Genomic DNA, 22,057 nt, shown 5'->3' on the forward strand with positions numbered 1-22,057 from the left:
TGAGCTACCACTGCCCGTATTTCTCCACGAATAAGAGCGTGTTAAATTAATGCTGAATCCTTGTATAATGAGACTCTACTGAGCAATTTAATTCTTTCAATTTATATATACATATATCTTTGTTTCAGTATATTTTCAACAATGTTAAATGGATTTTAAAACCTTACTGAGTGCCCACAGCATTTACATGGACATAAACAATACAAATTCTCTTCTATTGTTAAAATCTGCAATCTAAATTAGATTCTCTTAATAACTCAGTTCACACTACACACAGCTCAGGATGTTCAAATTATCTGTCGTGGAATCAATGCTTGCAAGGTCCCCTCAAGGACATAGGAGCCACAGGAGGCCCTGTGTCACCTACAAACATTATGCTGGTGTTACAGACACTGTTATCTAACTGCATCAGCACCCTCCCCTCAAGCCCTCGAGAGGAAATATTGATTGCACCTCTGGTGACCTTACAAGCTAGTTTGATCATCACCATAGAGACATAGGAGATTACCCAGAGGCCTCAGCCTGCAACGGCTATTAAAAATACACGCCCAATGAGACAAACACACCTTTCATTTAAATATATTAAAAAGTTCTAAGATGTCTGAAACAATTAAAATCATGGAGAAATCATTCATCTAAATATAACGGCTTCAGGTCATCTGAAACACACTTTCTTATATGACAACAAGAAATTTATAAAACCCTGAGGAACACTGGGATTATTATAGTTTTTTTATCAAGAAAATCATTAAAACTTGGGAAAATTTCTTTTTTTGTTTCATTACAAAATCCACCATATATTTAAAACCATTCATTTGCTTAGGACTTTATTTGGATTTCAGCATCAGCAACTAATTCAACAACAAACAGCAAAACACAAATAGATATTTAAATTCATTTTTAACATTTAAATGGACTGACATAAAAATGCAAAAAATAAAAAAATAAATAAAATAAATTAAAATAAAATAAAATAATCTGTCAAAATTTTACTGCGATTTTTATGAACCTGGGAATTGAAATTTCATCAAAAAATTTTGTGTTGAACTTAAAATAAATTATTTATTTACTGAACTGTAATCAGTGAAGAGTTTTATTGTGTCATTAAATAAAAGAGTTAATTAAGTTCCGATACAGCAGGATTAGAGGCATCCTTAATTTTATAGCACTTTTTCAGTCAGGTGGCTTTTCTGTCACGTCAAACTGCCTCGACATGTCATTTTTAACTCGATCAGGAAAACTGCCTATAAGAACCTGAACCCTGCCTCTCACTTTTCTAAATCACATTTTCCTCATAAATAAAGCCAAATCATTTGGGTGGACTGTTATGTAAATGCTCTTAATGCATATTTATGACACTGATGCCAAGTTTTCCTAAGTGTTTGCAGTCGTGTCTTCAATTTTTTATGCATTTTCAGCCCTTATGTAAATGCTTCGGTTTCCATTTCAGGGCATAAGTAGCTGTCTGTGAGTTCCTATTGCACTTCTACATCAAAGAGTGAAAACAGAAAAGAAATCAAAATATTGTCTTTACACTTTTTTTTTTTTCACGCTATTTTTTTCTGCAGGCTGTGGAAGCTCAGGTCTCGAGAGAATGTCCAGACAAATCTCAGACGTCAGACGATAGCTGTGGGTTAAGCTTCTACCTAACGTTCAAATCTGGGTCATTTCTCTCTCTCTTTCTCTCTCTCACACACACACACACAGCGTGCTAGTTATAGCTGGCATTATGAAACCAAGCAGACTGCATATGTATCTAGACACTTTATTGATTTATAAGAAAGCAAAAAACCAGCACTGCACCATCCCTATTCCTGTATACATCATTCCATCATGTCAAAGGCAAGGGGGAAAAGATTTGTTATGAAGACAAATACAGCAAAAAACACTGCATACACTAACACTGCGGCAGAATTAATTTCAAAACTATAATATCCCAAAGATGCAAAGTGAAGCAATTAGATTTCCTCCCTATAGTACAGGGCTGCAGGATAATGGCATGATAATCAATTTTATTTTACTCAATATTAAAAACATGATTATTTATCACAACAGTGTAGGGGGAAAACTGTTTGATTTGAAATTAACAGCCTTTTCTTTCACTTCGTACACAGCAATCCTATATTCATTTGTTTCGAGTGATGTAATTAAAATGTGATTCAATTCGTTGCACTAGCAGATTCTAATAAATTGTGTTGAAATTACATTTTTCCTACCATTATCTTTACCTAGCATTTATCATGGCTTACGAAGACAATATTGGATTTTTCTTTTTTAAATAAATCACTTAAGTAAACTTGCTTGTTCTGAAAAAAATCAAAGTTTTCATAACATCTAGTGAGACACGAGGAATAAAACTGAAATCTGCTGCATTGTTTGTCTTATTAACGTCAAGAGAGAGAGAGAGAGAGAGAGAGAGAGAGAGGCTGGTGAAGGAATGACTGTTTGTAGCTGTTATAATGAAAGTGATAACAGGAACACGTGGAGTTTCAACACTAAACGGTTAAAAAACTACCCCAAACTTTACCTGACTTTTACCACAATATTGGATTTTGAATAAGTATCACGTTAAAGGTTACTTTTATTTGGAGAAAATGAAAAATCTTTTCAGATAATATCTAGCTAGACGCAATGAGTGTAAACTCTAAATCGCAATAAACTTAGCATTTCATTCAGCTCCAGTTTAAAGCATCTGTAAATTAAACATGCAGCACCCAGGACCATAAACAAGCATCTGTTTGACAAAAATCTCACTTCCAACCGTTCAAATCCTACGAAACCAAATTAACCCAGTGAGAATAAAGAAAGTAAAGCACTTACTCCGCAGCATCTCAGGCCCATGGCACCGATTACATGAACATCCTGTGGTTGTAGGAGACTAAAAATAGCGTGGCGACAGAGGAGCTCGGCGCTTTTCCATGCACACAGTGCATCTGTGATGAGAAAAGCGTGCTGGGGAGGCCCGAGGCTGGCCACGGCATTCTGGGTAAAAATGGCAGTGCAGATCTAAAAGCTCAGATCGTGTAAGGTCAGAGAGGGAGAGAGGGAGAGAGAGGACAGCTGCATGAGGTCCATCAGCAGGTGACTGCATGGTCACTGTATCTCTTTTCCCTTTCTCTCTCTCTCTCTCTCTCTCTCTCACACTCTCATTGTCTCATCTGAGGTTTCTGTTCCCGCACCAGCCAACACAGCTCTTTGTATTATCCTCAGAAAATCCCGCATAATCTGCATCTTGAAAGTCATTATGCCGTAAACTATCGAGTGGATTTGCGGAGGCACAGCGCTAGTCAAAAACTAATCCCGCGCATCCGTTTCGGAGAAACACTAAAGGATGGATGCCTGTCATATGGAAGGGTTTTGAGTATTAATGAATGACCTTTTCCTTGGGATTTGGGGACAATGTCTGTATTTAAGCCAGAAAAGCTAAGTTTTATTGTCAAAGAACTGTTGAACTTCCTGTTACACAATGCTTTCATGACAATTGGAGAGGTCATGAATGTTTCCAGGTCAGTAAACATGAGCCAGCAATAATTTAACACAGCATTACATTTGCATATTAATGAGCCACTCTCTGGATATTCCATTACAGTCGCTGTTTTTCAAGTTGGTGACCTTTCTCAATATAGAGTCAAGTGTAATTTGGGGTAAATTTAGTCATCCAGAGTCTTTACTTATTCATTTGCCAACACTTCTAAGGAAAATGTTGATATTTTCTATGAGGTCCAATTCTCAACGATGTAACATTTACGTATGTGATAGCTAAACTCTTAGCCATTAGCTAGTTTCTGCCTGGTCTCCATATTTTCCAGTTGCCTAGCAACAGTGATCTCCTATCGTCAACCATTTGAATGGCAAGCGATTCAAAGTGGTTCGCTGGTTCCATCAGAATGCATATATATCATTATTTTCTAGTTTTGCTAATAAAATAGCAGCAAATGCTTAAGGTATATTTTCGTTTAGCATCTACGTAGAACGTCGAAGAAACGCTGAGCAAAAACACGGCAGTAGTTTGATCAAACTCAGAGCTGCAAGGATGTTGTGTCAACAGGGAATGTAATTGCGGCTTCAAGCTTCTGCAGAAACACAGACGGTGATTCAAAATAACATGAAGTGAACCCCATAACAAATAGATCGTCTGTCAGTTCAGCCAGCACAGAAAACCCAAACCCTCACACTGAGCAGGACACAGTGTTGTTTATCCCACTCACAGGCTTATGGTATATTCTCGTTTAGCATCTGTGGGAATATACAACCTTTTTTTTCTCTATATTTGTACACATGTTGACACTTAGAAGTTTCTTTCTACTGGGTTTAAGAATGGTTCTAAAAGTAAAGACAATCCTACCAATGTATGGCCATACAGACCATACAGTCATATCATTCCGTTCTATTAAAGAGATCCAGATCACCTGCACTGTTCTGGCCTTTAAAAGGATAATAACTGAAGATTTAATATCTGGACAGATCTCAGAGGTTCTACCTCCAGACTGAGCAGCCTACAGACTTAGGCCTTCAGGGAGTAAACATGTGAAGGCAGCTGGAGAAGTGCACTTCCCATGGCCTTTGGTTTGGAGCTGGCTATCTTCCACAGGCCGAGCCACCTTTAAATAGTCCGCCCACCCACTGTGTGTATTATTAGCAAACTGTGCTTTACAATCTAAAATCAGCAAATAGGAGACTTAAGACTTTCTCAGAGGTATTTGTTACTGTACTGCTGATCCTGGCCATTTCAGGAATATATTCTAAATAGTGGTTATAGCTATGCGTTAATTGTTTGTTTCATTACCCTTGAGCCTTTATGGAAAAAAATGATCTCTGTTATTGTCAGGAACAGCTGGACAGTTCCCTGCCAGGCCCAGAGAGGGCGCTGGCAGGTGAACCTTGGAAGCCTGCTTCTTTGTGTGTCTTTTGTTACGCCCTTCCTATTGTTCCTATCCTGATTGTGTCACCTGTATCCCATTAGCCCTAATGTCTACCCCTATAAATAGGGATCCTTGTGTTTGTGTCCTTGTCCATGATTGTTATCTGTACTGTGGTTTCTGTTGGGCTTTTGTTTAAGTGCCATGTCCAAGCTAAGGTCTAGGTTTTGTTTTGTTTTGTTAACCACGCCATGTCTAGTGTTGCGTTTGTTTCCCTATGTCGCGTCTTAAATGTAATAAAAGCAGTGCTTCACTGAATCCTGCGCATGGGTACACCGTGTGCTGGCGTGCGCACACACACCACGGGCGTCTGGGGTCGAGCCCCGCATAGGGCGGGGGTCCCAGACGTTACAGTTATGACAGAAATTCCCAAGATAAGATTGCACCAATATAAAGGCAGCTACTATAAGGCATTATCTTCCTATTATCTTCCTTTGTACAAATCAAGGCAGCATTGTATGCATCTCATAACGATAACATATATCAGTTTCATGATCATAAAAAAATTAAAGTAAATATCATGATATGAACAATTTGGTTCATAACACTTATGACCATTAGGCTACATGACTCCTACACAAGTTCTACATGACAACTGATAAACCTACATAAACAATTATAAGACCTGTTTCAACAGTCATCAGCTGTCTTAAAACCTGCTTTCTTCAGTTCTGATGTTGAACATAACACACCCCGGGTCACATTACACAGACTGTATACATATAGAAGTTATGTCACTGACAGTTATTACACTTTAACAAGTTATGTATATTTTCTCTATTCCAAAAACAAGCTAAGATTTTTATGAACATTTTATGTCAATGCCATGACGTTAATTACAGTTATGTATATTGTTTCTTAGGTAAAGTCATTTTAATCACTTAGTTACAATCCACTCATACGTGACTTAGGTTTTTATACAGCATCCACAAAAAAGGGCAAAAAATGTGTACTAATTATAATAGTTTCTTGTTACTGTGATTATTAATGGGGCTGGTAAGAATTTTAAAAACTCCGATGATACTACAAGCATAATCTATTGCAATACCGACACCATATATTCACTCAGTTCTGGCCTCTAAAGAAATAAAAACGTTATTCTGAATAAAAATTAATTGAATTAAGTTTGGACATACCTGATTAGTTATGCTGAAATAAGCCATTAGAAATTTCTACACGTTCTGTACATGATCTGTAGGTTTAGTTCATTCCTTTTTGTTTATTATTGCAGCGATGCTGGATGCCACGTCCAACTACACTTCCCAGAATTCAGTGATGCCGACGCCCCGAAAACTACAACAACCAGAGTCTCTCACAACCAAATTCACCAGATCACACACATCTGGACTCATTCCCATCACCACTCTCACAGCATAAATTCACTCCCTGTCTTCACATTCATTTTCATGTATATGCTCTCTCATATACCAAGCCATCTGTATCATTGTTTGGTTTTGACCTAGTTTGCTTTTTCACACTTTTAATCTTTCCTGCCATGCTCATCATCTGACCTTTGCTTGTTTTTTAACCACATTTTTGTCATTAATTGGTCATTAATGGTAATTAAAACCATTTAATATCTGAACTTGCATCCTGACATGTTTTACCTAAATGTTGTTAGCTCATGCCTAAAATAGAGACAAATTGCTATTTACTCCAAACTAATACTTATTATATAGGTTAGTTTTTTAGAAATGTTATATAAGTCTACATTACACTGTACCATACTACATTATGGCAGTGACATTTAAACTGAATCTTAATCCTGAGCGAGGCAGAGAACACCTCAACAGTAGTTTGATCAAACTCAGAGCTGCAGAGATGTCGTGTCAACGGGAATGTAATTGCGGCTTCTGCAGAAACACAGAGACGGTGATTCAAAATAGCATGATGTGAACCCCATAACAAATAGATCGTCTGTCACTTCAGACAGCACAAAAAACCCAAACCCCCACACTGAGCAGGACTGTGCTCTTTATCTCACTCACAGAAATAAATGGCTTTAAGAGTGGAACAGTCTGATTAATTCACAATATGCTAATCACCCAGATATGACAGCTTTCAATGCAATACCTGCATATATTTAAAAATGCCATATAGCGGTGCAGAGGCTATGTGAGACTCACACAGAGATGCATCTCTGGTCAATTTCATAGCTTTTAGCTTGCTGTTGTATATCAGAACACTATATTCCGGAAATTTCTGATATAAGATATAGTCGACCTGATTTGCAGCTTAACCAAAATGTTCACAGCTACACAAGTACAGCAAAATGTTCTACTGTTAATGGTATACACCCATCAGGCATAACATTATAACCACCTGAGATTATGTTGGTCCCTCTTTTGCTGCAAAAACAGTCCTGACCCATCACGCACTGTGTATTCTGACACCTTTCTATCAGAACCAGCATTAACTTCTTCAGCAATTTGAGCAACAGTAGCTCGTCTGTTGGCTCGGATCACACGGACCCTGTCACCGGTTCACCACTGTTCCTTCCTTGGACCACTTTTGATAGATACTGACCACTGCAGACCAGGAACACCCCACAAGGGCTGCAGTTTTGGAGATAATATATCCCACCCACTAACAGATGCCATGATGAGGAGATCATCAGTGTTATTCAGTTCACCTCTCAGTGCTCATAATGTTATGCCTGATCGTCTGTATAGTCTGTATTAAAATTCAGAATTATTCCCAATACATAAAATAATGTTAACATGAGGGTAAGGTCAAAAGATTAATAAGCTATTACTAAGATTTTGTATCTCTAAACATAGAAATTTTTACCTAGGAATGCTTTTTATGATCAGTTATGACATTATAGATGTGGGTTCAGTTACATTTACTGCACATAATATGATGAATATTAAAAGATGAATTGAATAAATATATTTAAGTAGAGCAATTTCATCTCTCTACATTCCTCTATGGTTTCATTTACAAAAGTCCATGCAGAAAAAGACACACTTATTAACATGTGGTTCACATTAACACTACAAACCTTAAGGCTGGTATATTTATAGCTAATACTGGTTCTTTTTTCATTCTTGTTCCGATCTAAACTCTGGTCGGAGTTACAGTATAAATAAATCATTATGATTCACAATACAGTGTAAAGCATGCATAACAATTCTGATCTATACTATGAGGCATATACTTATAATATATATATATATAAATATAATATATAATATATATAGCATATAAGGTATAAAGTACTGTAGAAAGCATGTATATTGGTTTTGTGTATAAGGTACACATTTCTGTACAGTGTAAAGCAGTTGGGGTCCAAAGACCTGGGTCCATGATGCATAACTAGGTCTGTGATCCAGTATGGAATCCAGAATAATCAAATTAACATCATTATTATTATTGAATTCTTCTACTTATTACATTTTCATTTACATTTACACCATTTGGCAGATGTCCTTACACACGTCCAAAAGTGCTTTGAGGTCTCTATCAATGACATACATCGATACTGGTTCACTAGGTCACAGACTAAGGATACCATCAGTTTAATTAGCCAGTTGGAGCTGAACCTCCAAAATATGTATATTAGTTCTGAGTACAATAAAATGCTTTCCAGTAGTAATGTACTTAGATAAATTGTAAAACAAGCATACTAAGCATATATTCATGTGTATAAATAATGCACACATAGTCAAATGTACTTGATACTGAAAGACCAATCAAAAACCACAAACACATACATTGTGATCTAAAAGAAAAAGCCAGCCAATGGAAACCCAATACAACTGATTTAATGTGCGGGGTATGAATGAATGTTCATACGTCATAAAACAAAAAAAAACAAACAAACAACGTCACTTCTTATAATGAAAGTCATTCAGCATGTGAGCAGCTCGCTATTTTTAGCCCGCAAATTGATTCAGTACGAGCATGTGTTCTCACGTCTCTTATAGTAAAAACAATTACGTCTGAGAGGTTTCGTTTCTCAGTGAGAGAAAAGAGAACTATGGATTACACATGTCCAAAACTGAATCATGCATTTTTGTCTCTTGCCTTCAGTCAAAATGAAAAATAAAAAAATTATAATAATAATAATTTCTTGCCATTCAGTCAACATGATGGTTTTACTCTAGCTCTACTCATTTAGTTACTACTCATTGTAACTTCTTCACATGAAAATTTTTGATCTTACAATGTTTCATAATGTTTTATTTATGTTTAAATATTAGCAAATAGCAACAGTCTTTAAAGGGATCACACTGATATTTGGGATTTGTTATTTGGAAGAACACAGTAGAACAGCATCTTTTGGACAATTGTGAATATACACCAACACACAACATTTCGATAGATAGATAGATAGATAGATAGATAGATAGATAGATAGATAGATAGATAGATAGATAGACAGACAGACAGACAGACAGACAGACAGACAGACAGACAGACAGATAGATAGATAGATAGATAGACTATATTGCCAAAAGTATTCGCTCACCCATCCAAATAATCAGAATCAGGTGTTCCAGTCACTTCCATGGCCACAGGTGTATAAAATCAAGCACCTAGGCATGCAGACTGTTTTTACAAACATTTGTGAAAGAATGGGTCGCTCTCAGGAGCTCAGTGAATTCCAGCGTGGAACTGTGATAGGATGCCACCTGTGCAACAAATCCAGTCGTGAAATTTCCTCGCTCCTAAATATTCCACAGTCAACTGTCAGCTGTATTATAAGAACGTGGAAGTGTTTGGGAACGACAGCAACTCAGCCACGAAGTGGTAGGCCACGTAAACTGACGGAGCGGGGTCAGCGGATGCTGAGGCACATAGTGCGAAGAGGTCGCCAACTTTCTGCAGAGTCAATCGCTACAGACCTCCAAACTTCATGTGGCCTTCAGATTAGCTCAAGAACAGTGCGCAGAGAGCTTCATGGAATGGGTTTCCATGGCCGAGCAGCTGCATCCAAGCCATACATCACCAAGTGCAATGCAAAGCGTCGGATGCAGTGGTGTAAAGCACGCCGCCACTGGACTCTAGAGCAGTGGAGACGCGTTCTCTGGAGTGACGAATCGCACTTCTCCATCTGGCAATCTGATGGACGAGTCTGGGTTTGGCGGTTGCCAGGAGAACGGTACTTGTCTGACTGCATTGTGCCAAGTGTAAAGTTTGGTGGAGGGGGGATTATGGTGTGGGGTTGTTTTTCAGGAGCTGGGCTTGGCCCCTTAGTTCCAGTGAAAGGAACTCTGAATGCTTCAGCATACCAAGACATTTTGGACAATTCCATGCTCCCAACTTTGTGGGAACAGTTTGGAGCTGGCCCCTTCCTCTTCCAACATGACTGTGCACCAGTGCACAAAGCAAGGTCCATAAAGACATGGATGACAGAGTCTGGTGTGGATGAACTTGACTGGCCTGCACAGAGTCCTGACCTCAACCCGATAGAACACCTTTGGGATGAATTAGAGTGGAGACTGAGAGCCAGGCCTTCTCGTCCAACATCAGTGTGTGACCTCACAAATGCGCTTCTGGAAGAATGGTCAAAAATTCCCATAAACACACTCCTAAACCTTGTGGACAGCCTTCCCAGAAGAGTTGAAGCTGTTATAGCTGCAAAGGGTGGACCGACGTCATATTGAACCCTATGGATTAGGAATGGGATGTCACTTAAGTTCATATGCGAGTCAAGGCAGGTGAGCGAATACTTTTGGCAATATAGTGTAGATAGATAGATAGAGTACGGGTACGGGTACATAGCAACAAAATGTTGTTTAGCATCTACCAGAAGTGTAAGTAGTAGTAACTGTGCAAATGAACAAGTGCAGATAAATAGTATGTACAACAATAACAGAGATAATATACAGTATATATACAGATATCCATAGGCTGTAATGTGTCACTAAGACATGAGTGTCCTAGCGGTGTATAATTAGCAAAGTTAACTATACAGTTTGGGACAAGTTTTAAAACTGTCACTTTGAAGATGTATAATTTTTCAGTATTCATTTCTTTAAATAACATAACTAATTTTGGAAGTTAAAAAAATATAAAAGCCTAGATAATTATAGTGATGTAAAATATTAATATTGGCATATGCAGATTTTGATTCAGAGGGTCTTTGTTCCAAAAGTCTTTGTTCTGATCAAAATATGTGCTCACTTAACTTGTTTTTTTCAGAATAAAAAACAGCATTAATTATGTAAATATTATGCCTGTTACTGTTACAGTTATTCAATTCTGGGTGACTTCATGCCACTTTCAAAAACACAAGCATAACCGCACTGTATTAAGAGCATAAACATGTACGCAAATTAAATTAAATGCCATTTAGACTTGAACGCATTGAATGCAGTGACCCAAAAAAAGAACTCAAATATATAGATCAAATGTTGTAAATTAACTGAAAACTTCATAACGCAGCAAGACAATGACCGACAACACACACAGAACACTAATAAAAAACTAACCCCCAAAACAAACAGTTGAAAGGAGCTGTGGTAAAATTAGCACAAAATGAAGAATGGTGAGGTCAGTGGGTCGCTTTTTCATGCAGTTACTACATGCAAGCGATATGCAACCAAACATTAAGTGTTATTTACTATATTTTTATCGGTTCCTCTCTCACCTGTAAATTGAGTGATCTGCCACCGAAGGTTTAAAACTAATCTAGATATAAGAAAATGGAAGCTGAAATTCTATTCCATCAGCTCGTTTTAATATTTTGATCTCAAACCCAAATGTCTCCGGTATATAGCAAAATCAAAAGAACCGGCATTTCACAGGAGGCTATAGTATAGTCATTGTGACAGGTCTTTCCAAAATATTGAAGTATTACTTTAATACTACTACACCTAATACACCTTTGGGTACTATATCAGAAATTAGAGTCATTTTTAGTAAAATTGGTTTGACTTACTGATTCAAAGTTCACAGGTCCATTTCCACACTTCTCCTTGATATACACTATTGAATCTGAATTGATGAACTGAATCTGCAGCTGTACCGTGATCTGAAGCAGTTATCATTTTGTTACCTAGGGATAACTCTTTTTACCAGAGGCCAAAATATCGAATTTCTACCTGTTTTGTTGTTCCCAATGTTCATTGAAACTCCACATTGGTGGTTAATGGTTTGTATGAAAGTAGAAACTAAGGGCTTTAAGAATTTGTAGCTTTTTATACGTATTTCTTTTTGTACCTAACCTACTAGGGGAAATATTTTCAGTAATGAATGTAAAATTATGAATTCCATGCTTCAATGCTTCCAACTTTAAAGTAAATGATAGCAAACTAATTTCTGCTCTCTAAGCCGCCGCAAGTGTTTCTTCATAAGCAGTGACAATTTGAAGGCATTATCTTCAACCACTTAAATTCTGTGTAAGGTTATCCCAAGAGAGGGGGAAAAAAAAACATCTCACACTGAAGGCCAGCACTGTCCTGACTCATTTTATATCAGACTTGTGGCCATAAATTAATGTATTTGTTTTGAAAATGTCTTATAAGTCGATTTCCATTCTGCTGGTAAAAAGGGTTAAGCTACAGTCCTAGTGACCAATAGAGGCGGCCAAATGACTTATTATATCAGAAAGCCTGGGTACAAGATAGAGAGAAAGTATATGTGCATACAAGAATTGGGTGCAGTCGAGTTCCACACAAAGCCACTGGGATTAATAATGAAAGATTTTTTAAAAATATACACCGTATATATCATTTGACAATGACGATTTGAAACAGACCAGAAGTATGGAAGAAAGGAAATACCTATTAGTCTTCTGAGAGCAAATCAGAAAGAAACAGGACCCACAAATCAGATGGCAAATGCTGAGAGAAACCGAAACCCCTTCCACAATAATCTGTGTTCAGCTGTGCGCTCATGCTGCCCCCTTCTGAGAGCCCCAAACACAATTTACTGTGAAACACAACCCTCTCACGCCCACTGCCCTCCACTGTAACACACCATTAGCTAACTACATAGCTGGAGGACTCCTGGTGCCTTTGAAATGAAGTCTCTGCAGGCCGCTGGAGTGATTACAGCTCAAATTAAAAGCTATTGGTTACTGAGACGGAAAAAAACAAACAAAAAAAAAAGTCTTAAAGTGAAGGCCCAAAGGTCAAAGTAGGCTAATCTTCCAAAACAGAGGTGTTGATGGTGCTCTCTGGACACATCTGTGTTCTTGTGTTTTTAGTCCATTACTAATAGCCTGGACTTCACATTGGATTCTATAGACAAGCAATTTATTTGTTAATTTATTTATTTACATATTAAGGTTATCAGCTTTACTTATGGAAATGAAGTCCCATAGCTCTTCACATGCTCATTCTCAGGTGGAAATGGAAATTAGAGAGAAAGGGATTGGACAGGTTATTTGGTTATATGGGTTCCTTTAGGGTTCCTTTGGATATTTATTGGTTCTTATCTTTCTAAAGTGTGATTAAACATGGAAAGCGAAACTTTCTGTTGCAGGATTCCATATTTATAAAATATTTTTATATGGTTTTGTTTTTCCCCCTCTAGAGGAAACCCATACAGTCTTTGGATACACTGCAGTCCAAAATACAGTTCTCTGATCTCTGTAGGTTTTTTTTTTTTTTTTAGTTCGGTCATTTGTTCCACTTTGTGTAAAGACGACGTAATGTCTCACATTGACCCGGACATGAAAGAAGGAGTTAATCTTTCACTAGACTGATGGCGGGTGGCGTTTCCTTGATGACACACGCTCGTCTCTCACTTTAACTATTCATCAGGTGTTATGGTGCTCGGCACCAGCTGCCTCCGGAACAAGTCATTACAACGGAGTCAAACCACCTGCTACATCAATATCGCTCCTCAGATGTTCCATTTAATTAGGCCAAATCAAACGAACCCCATGAGAGTCACTCAGTCAAGCGCAGGCCGAGTGCTAGGCAGCAGCTATACACATGCAAAAACACAAACATGCATCTGCACACCTGCACACAAACACACACACACAAGCACACACTAGTGTAAATCATGGAAGACTTAAAAAAAAGGATAGACAGTGTTTTCTTTCCATACTGGGATAAATATCAGGGGTTCACTACTTTGCATTGCTTTATGCAAGTGATTGCGATATTTAATATATATATATATAGAAGGGAATACAATATTTAATATTGTGTTCTTTCCAGAAGGAGCCTCTACAGGGGGATGACATTTTAGGGCAGGCTCTGTGCTCCAGAGATAAAGGCTGTCCCAGTTGGACAGGAGCATATGGACAATTGCCTTTGCTTTGGACAAATTTAAAAGAGTGCTCTTCTCTGTCAATCCTCTTCACCAAATAGATTCATAAAAGTACTGCCATTCTGACTGAAATCAAATCTGGATTTTCTCGATGCCTCTATGCAGCGTTATGCTGTAAGTAGGACAGACTGTGCAAGAATAAAAAAATCATGTCATTGTGTACCAGTACTCAGATATCTGCTCATTGGTAACTAAAATATTCTCACCTTATATAAAGAAAAACCAGGAGAGTCTTCTCGAAAAGAAAAAAGTGAACTGCAGCGATGTGGCCCTTGCTTGATTGGCATAATCTCCTTAAATTTAACGCCACAGCCGTGCATGAAATAACTGCTTCTAGTTTGCTGGCCACGGCTGTGCGGCGCACCTGCTGAAGGTCCCGGCGAGGATCCTGTCAAACTGATTTGTACCTCGCCATTCATTTGACATTCAGAGACTAAGAATAGACTCTCACAGTGAGAGAACGGCCATTACGGCAATTATGCAAGAGTGTGTGTGGGTATTTAATTAAGCGATTGGTTTGGATATTCCATCCATCAGTGGAGTGTAATGACAGGGTATGGAAGAAGAAGAAAATTGTGAGGGGAAAAAAATGATGCAGATGGAAAAGTGTCTTTGCATGAACAAGAATTTCATTTAAAACTAAGCAACTATTCCATGGTGTTCAGTGAGTAGGGATGTGCATCTGTCCTTCTGAGAAGATGTGGAGTTTTGATACATGATCAGAGATGCAATGTGTTAAAGATGGGACTGGAGGTGGTGAGACATGGGAGGCCATGCTTTCTTCAGTGCAATTCACAGTCAGAGAGAGAGAGAGAGAGAGAGAGAGAGAGACAGATAATAATTCTAAACAATGATTATATCTGTGCTTATATAAAATTCCAATGTCCCTATTCACATTGTTATATTATGCAAATGACTACATGCAAACTACCATAGAAAGGCTCTAAAAAGGTCATAGCAATTCCGGCAAAAACAAAGAATTCCACCACTGTGGAAATGTTTTGATATTTAAAGTAAGAATTTCTCATCAACATTGTGTGAACTTATAGAAATACTACATAAACATTGACACTGTCAAAACACTATAGCAGCTTTTGACCAATGACCATAGATTTTGGTTAGGCAGAATGACATCATAACAACATAGCCTTATACTAATACTAGCCTAAAACTAGTAACGTCATGCGTGACATACGAGGTACTCAAGGTGACGTCGCGCAAGGAATAACCTAGCAGCTTTTGAATGATTTTAGACATACATTTGTTCCAGGATGTATTTTTACATTACCAATAAGATTCACACACAAAAGCTAATGTCATTAACCAGGGTTTCCAAACAAACTACATCTCAAAAACCAGATATAAAACATGAATCTAGCACAAAAAAATTGTAGGCAAAAAAAAAACTTCGCTGAATATATTAACCCTAATCTGGCAACCCTATTAACTGTCCAGTCTGCTGTTTCTCCTCTACTGAAAATGTTCCTAAAGCAAGTATGGGACTTGCTCTAGTAGTTATTGTTGCAGATTCTATTTTTGCAATGATAACTATGGAAGCTAAGTGGGACAGTGAACACATTGCCCCAAATTTACACAACATCTAGAAAGGTCAGCGCATCAAAGGAGCATCAGTTTATATCTGGCACATTTTTGTTATTCAACAGATTTAAAACTTAAAATATATAGACGTGAATTAGGTTAATATTTTTTTAATGGCTAATATAAATGGTAGCGCTCTAACCGATTGCCCCTATGGACAAGTCACCATGGCATGGCACTTAAAGTCCATACATATTAAGTAAGTATTTTATCCTGGTGAGGTTCAGGTGGCTCTGGAGCTTATGCTGGTACTGAACACAAGGCAAGAACGCAGAAGAAACCCATGCAGACACTGATAGAACATCCACACAGTGAAATTGCTAATGCTTTCCACTGCGAACATTAAAAGTGGAAAATTTACCTACCAAATTTCAGCAGCAGCATCAAACCGTGAATGTTTCACACAATGCTGCTTCAAATTGTCTTAAAATAATTAAGACAATTCTTATCCTCTCTTCCAAACAGGACTGCATCTACTGCATCTACTGCCTACACTGAAGGGTGAAGAGCTGTGAAGGGTATTAATAAACCCTAATGATAGGTTGGAAAACATCTTCAGGATGATCAGAATTGGCTGATTGACTCAATCCTGACATTTCTATCCAACCTTAATGTTTAGGTACAATTTCAGTGAGTCCCTCTCCACAGTTCATATAAATAACCCCAGGGCAATTCTGTACAAAGCGAAGCCACAGTGTTAGTTCCAACTCATAGCCATGAATGCCAGAATTCCAAATTAACAGCTTTGCCAAAGTCGTGAGACGCGTTTCCATATGTCGGCCTTTATTTAGTGTAAACTATCTGCTTATCTTTCACTATAGTCCCACTGCTGTATGTGATTGTGTTGCCTAATTAACACTCAGTCAGTTCCAGAAAAATAAGAGGCGTCTGAAATCTAAAACCTCTCATTTATAATGGAGTGGATTAAAAAAAATCTAAAGAGAAATCTTACTCAAATCAAACTCAATACTGACACATGAGTAGAGCCGTTATTGGTTAGTTGGCATGTGCCAGTAATCAGTTATATATTTAGCCATGATGTGATCGTGGAACCTTCAACATATCATGACTGCCATGTATTTATAGCAATTACTTCAATTTTAGGACTAGGTTTTATTTTTATGTTAGATCTGTCAGAAGAGATTTGATGCATCGGAGATGAAGAGATGAATACATTTGAGGGGAAAAAATACACACAACATTAGATGTTTAATATCCCAGTCTTGACTCACAGTCTATAAAGACATTTTTTTCAGATAAATGATACTTGAACAGATGGGATCTGAATAAATTCATGTCATTTACAGCACTTTATTTTGACACAGGTTTTAAATTATGTCTCAATTTTCTAGTGGAATCTTTATAAAAAAAACTAGATATTATATGTAAGTAGTTCCATGAGCAATTTGCATGGGAATCACTGCTTTGCTGTGGCTGAATCTGAAACACTTCCCTGAGCTCATCAAGCTAAACATCAACATGTATAGTGTAGTGTAGTGTGTTTGCGCCGTCTGTTGCGGTTTAGTATATATACAGTTTTAAAGGAATTTCACAATATTAACTTCGTAAAGTTCACTTCGTAAATGTCTATGTTTAGTGTTTAATAAAAATTGTTCCAGCAGCATTATGATTAATAAATCTACTCACAAATATCAGAATTCACATAGCAAAATTGTATAACGGGACCAGAGACCAGTTGTATAATGGCACTAATTAGTCATATTAGAACAATACGGCATATCGTAACATTTTTAAGCAAACTGTGATAATGTTGTTAAACTAGAAAAGATAAACCAGATACACCACATCAGCTAATGCTCATTAAGCTCCTTCATTATGCTTATCTGTAGCCAAATTCGGGAAAATGAAAGCGTTTAGAAAAGCTGTGAAATATGAAATAGAACGAATTACATTGTAATTAGGGAATTTTTTTTGCATCTCGGCATGAAAGTGCTGGTGCATTTAGTTCGCTTCTCTTTATTTTATGTGCTCTGCTTGCAGTGTATATAAAAAGTCTACAGACCCCTGTTATTGCTCAACCAATATGACAGAGTTAACATGCTTTGGATAGAAAATATTGACATGACTTTTACCCAAACAACATGAATGTAATAAAATCTAACATGCTTCAACTAACTATTAGTTTAGGGGTGTGCAGCCAGTCTATTGTACATTTATATTTTTATTTTTTCCATTAAAATGATTCTTACTGTTGTTAACTTTAATATACAGCTTGCAATTTCACAATAAAAGTGGAAAAGGTTCTGACAAGATTTATCTTCACAAAAACCTGCCATTTATCAGGAGTGCGTAGACTTTTTTTATATCCACTGTATTTTCTCTAACAAACGTCAAAAAACTCATCTTTAAATCATATTTATATGATCAAGATAACATTCAGGATAACATTCTGGGTTATTTTCACCCTTGAGTAGATAAACATATGTTATAACTGTCTAGTTTACATACTTACAACAGCAAGTTGTGGAAAAAAACAATGAATTAAATCAGATATTTTAAAATGACTGTAACAACTGTATTTCTGTCAATTCTAAAGACACCAGTCGGACATAATATTCCTAGGTAATAAACAGAAGATATAGAAATACAGTAGAACAAGGCGCATGTAGATATATGTTTGTTTGACAGTGTAAGATCTCAGATATAACCCTGAGCCGCAAAGCGATAAACCACTGTAGATGAGTGAAGTGATGAAATGTGTATACGGTAAGTTTGTGTCACCGTGTGCAGAAGATTGGCTAAGATGATGTCATTTGTCTTTGTGCTGTTCAAAATGTAATGTTTAATGGACATTCCGTTTAGCCTAAAAGCAAGGCTAACGTCCAAGCCAAGCACAGAGCTCATGGGTCCAACTCAATGGTAGTCCTGGGATTTGACCTCATAACGTTTCAGTCATTAATACAGAACTTTAACCCATGTTTATTGATCCCAGTAGAAAAGTCTTTGACGGTATCTTATTGAATTATATAGATTCGCTCGTCTTGTTTTAAAGCGTTTGCTTTATCATTTCTTCATCTGGTTCTTTAAGCTATAAAAAAATGCATTATTAGAAAATGATTTCTGATAAATATAAGAAGAATAATTTCAGTATGCTACACTTTTTAGAAGTACAGAATGCGTAAAATGTAAACGTGTAAAGGACCGGGCAGAAGGAAACAGTTTTACTGCTCGTGACATATCATTACCGGCTGCAGTCTCATCATACAGCAAACATAGCACTAAATCTGTTGTGATGTTTAATAACTTTACTGTCATCTAACGTTATGTCATGTTTGCCATGCTGCTGTGCATCTCTGCAACGACAAAAGAAGATGACTAACTGTGACTGAAGAAAGAAACAACTCTGCACAATAATGTTTCCCGAATTCAAAGCGAGTCACCAAACACCAAACCTGGCACCTGACAAGTGACAGATAAATAGGCTGGATAAAATAATGAGTTCAACAAAAATAAAAAAGACAAAGTGTCAAAGTCGTGATGTAAAATCAATTGTGTGAGCCTTTAACTCTCGATGTCTATTATTCGTCAAAACGCCGAACCCGCTGGAGATGCTGCAAAGTGTACATGAGGATGAAGTTTTAGAGATTTGGCTTTTATCTCAGTGACAGGTGTCTTGCTCAGAGGCCCAACAGTGAGTCACAGATAGGATGGGCGTTACAGCAAAACCACCATGACAGGAAATCCAAATAACAACAATGTGGTCAGTCAGATTTAAGAAATGTATTGCTCACATAAAAATATTACATTTCTCAACGAAACATGATTTAAACCAGTTACATCGTGAAATCTCATGAAGATGTTGGGAATTGCTGTATAACCTAGAGTATTAAATATTAGCAGTTAATACATGTATGATAGAATTGTGTCTGTTGTGAAACACCAGCGTTCCGGGTGTGATTTTCAGCTCAGGTGTTAGATTTTATTCCAGGCTAAGAAAATATAAACTATTATATAAACTAATTGTGTTAATGTTATTTATGTCAAGCACATGGAACCGAAGTACACATTTGAATATAAGTAAACAAAAGTAAAAAGTAAAAAAAGCTCTTTCACCCTTTACATATGTCATATTAATATAAATCATGATATCATGATATTGCTCAGGCACTACTTGGAAAGTTCTGGAAACAAGAGCGGAACATTAACCACTGCAGTATTTCCCCATGGCCCATATTTACGACCATCTGAAAAACAGCTGAAGACATCAGCGAGTGATTCAGCCCCAATGCAAGCAGACAGAAAGACAAGCCAAAATGTAAAACTATTCCTCTGAAGAATGCCAAACAAGGTGGCACATTTGTATCATGTTGGCATAACACAGACGGTCGAGTGATCAAGGGTGAATACCACTACCACAAAAGTCAGTTCCCTGAAGTGTCACAGGTGAATAATTTAGACCGACTGATTGATAATTGATGAGGACTCATAGAAACAGGTCAGACTAGAAGTATACCTGAACACAATCGCCTCACTGCATCAATGTTAGATAGTGTTTCAGCTACTGTTCACCTTAATGACGCCAAGTGAGGATCTGTAAATAAAGAGTGGGCTGAATGGAATTAATAAGAGCGCAGTTCAGTTACTGTTCATTGTTTTCGGAAAATACTGCTCATCGCTTATGCTGACTGCGCATTTCTCTCATCGTTACTTCCCTCTCGGCAGTACTAACCTTCTACTAAAGTGGATTAGAATCAGACTGGGGTTTATTGTGGTTAATGAATGGCGCATCAATTGAATTCAAATGTTACTCTTATACCACTTTGAATAAACATTGTTACAGAACAATGCGGTAATTGTCTGTTTGTCTGTGTGTATTCTGAGGCAAGATTAAAACAAGGCTGGACTAGATTTTGAAGTGTAAAGAGGAAAAAGGTATTCCTGTTTGTAGCCCAACCATCACAGGAGCAGCAGCCAGTGAAGCTGCCATGAACCTAGACTAGATGAAGGGCTCGAGAAGGTTCAGTTCTCCATTGAAGTGCAAAATTTGATGGTCAACAAAAAGCTCTGCATTGTTTACAACTCTGACACTGTGATAAGTTAATATTTCCCCTATACTGTCTGAAGTATCTTGAAGCTTCTACACATGTTGTGGCTAATTACAGGTATGTTCTATAATGCAGAGTTTCTGGCTAATAGGTGCTTTTATTAATGTAAGTTAAGGCACACAAAATACTCAAGGAAATGCATGACAGTGTTAAATAACTTGCTAGAATGAGATGAGAACGAGTTTGATTATGCATAACATTTGTAAAAAAATAAATAAATAAAGTGACTGGAAAGTGATCATGTATTGATTAATTACTGTGCAGAAGGTTGTGAGGTTAAATCCCAGCACCACCAATGTGCCACTGCTGGACCCTTAACCAGAGATGTGGTAGCTTTGTGGTAAAGGTGTTAGACTACTGATTGGATGGCTGTGAGTTTGAATCCCAGGTCCGCCAAGCTGGGTCCTTGTGCAAGGCCCTTAATCCTCAATTGCTCAGCTGTATAATATGAGATGAATTTTAAGTCTCTCTGGATAAGGGTTTCTGCCAAATGCTGTAAATGTAAACTGCACAGTTGTAGAAATATGATAGATGCAACATGTCTGCCAATTGCTATAAATTTTACTTTTCCCTGGTGTTGTATGTGTATTTTGTGAAAAGGTTTGTCCCAAGCTGAACAATATGCATAGTGGACTTGCCTATTAGTATAAGGATTTGTACTGAAGGCTAACTCTGTGGTCATACTGGCAGTAATTCCTTTGCCTCTTTTCCCGACTTGCTACATGTCAGTTTCTGACAGCTGTTCCTGATCTGAGTCGCTGGCCACTATGGTTTCTTTGGTTGATTTCTGAGCTACTATAATAACCATCATCGCCATCATATGTGTTCTTTTCCGATTAAGAACAACTAAAAAAAACACAATCCTCTCACTGACTCGACTTATAGCTGCCACATTCCTTCAGTGTTGTTTTTTACATAAAGACATAATCTGTGCAACTTTATCACTGTGCCTGCCTCTACTTCAGCAAGAGTCTCTCTGCCTCAGGTCACTGTAAAGGATCAACTCATAAATAATTAAAACTAAGTTTGCTGGTTTGTTGCATTGTATCACTGCCAGGGGGAATTCAGAGTCAGAGCAAACCTCAAAGATTCAGTATTCTTTAAAGACAAGCTGAAATCAAAATAAACCTGCTCATGTTTTCGTCAGATCTTCGTCAAATCCCAAAGTGCAAAAATATATATCCACCTCACCTTTCTCCCTGAGGTGTTCGTGAGGGTGAACACAAAAATAGGCATGGC

General features: G+C 37.5%; 1 protein-coding gene across 10 annotated transcripts in view; it reads right to left on the bottom strand.

Moving 5' to 3' along the window:
- Window positions 1-22,057, bottom strand: part of atp2b2 (ATPase plasma membrane Ca2+ transporting 2) — a 177,544-nt gene that overhangs the window by 145,961 nt on the left and 9,526 nt on the right. The window contains exon 1 of one of the 10 annotated variants that reach the window (XM_058373603.1): window positions 2,821-2,957. The exons of the other annotated variants lie outside the window; for them this stretch is intronic. The gene's annotated coding sequence lies outside the window, so the exon portion shown is untranslated. Of the gene's footprint in view, window positions 1-2,820; window positions 2,958-22,057 lie in introns of those variants that run through there. 10 annotated transcript variants of the gene reach the window in all.

This window comes from Hemibagrus wyckioides, linkage group LG21 (assembly GCF_019097595.1).
Source record: "Hemibagrus wyckioides isolate EC202008001 linkage group LG21, SWU_Hwy_1.0, whole genome shotgun sequence".
Lineage (NCBI taxonomy): Eukaryota > Metazoa > Chordata > Actinopteri > Siluriformes > Bagridae > Hemibagrus > Hemibagrus wyckioides.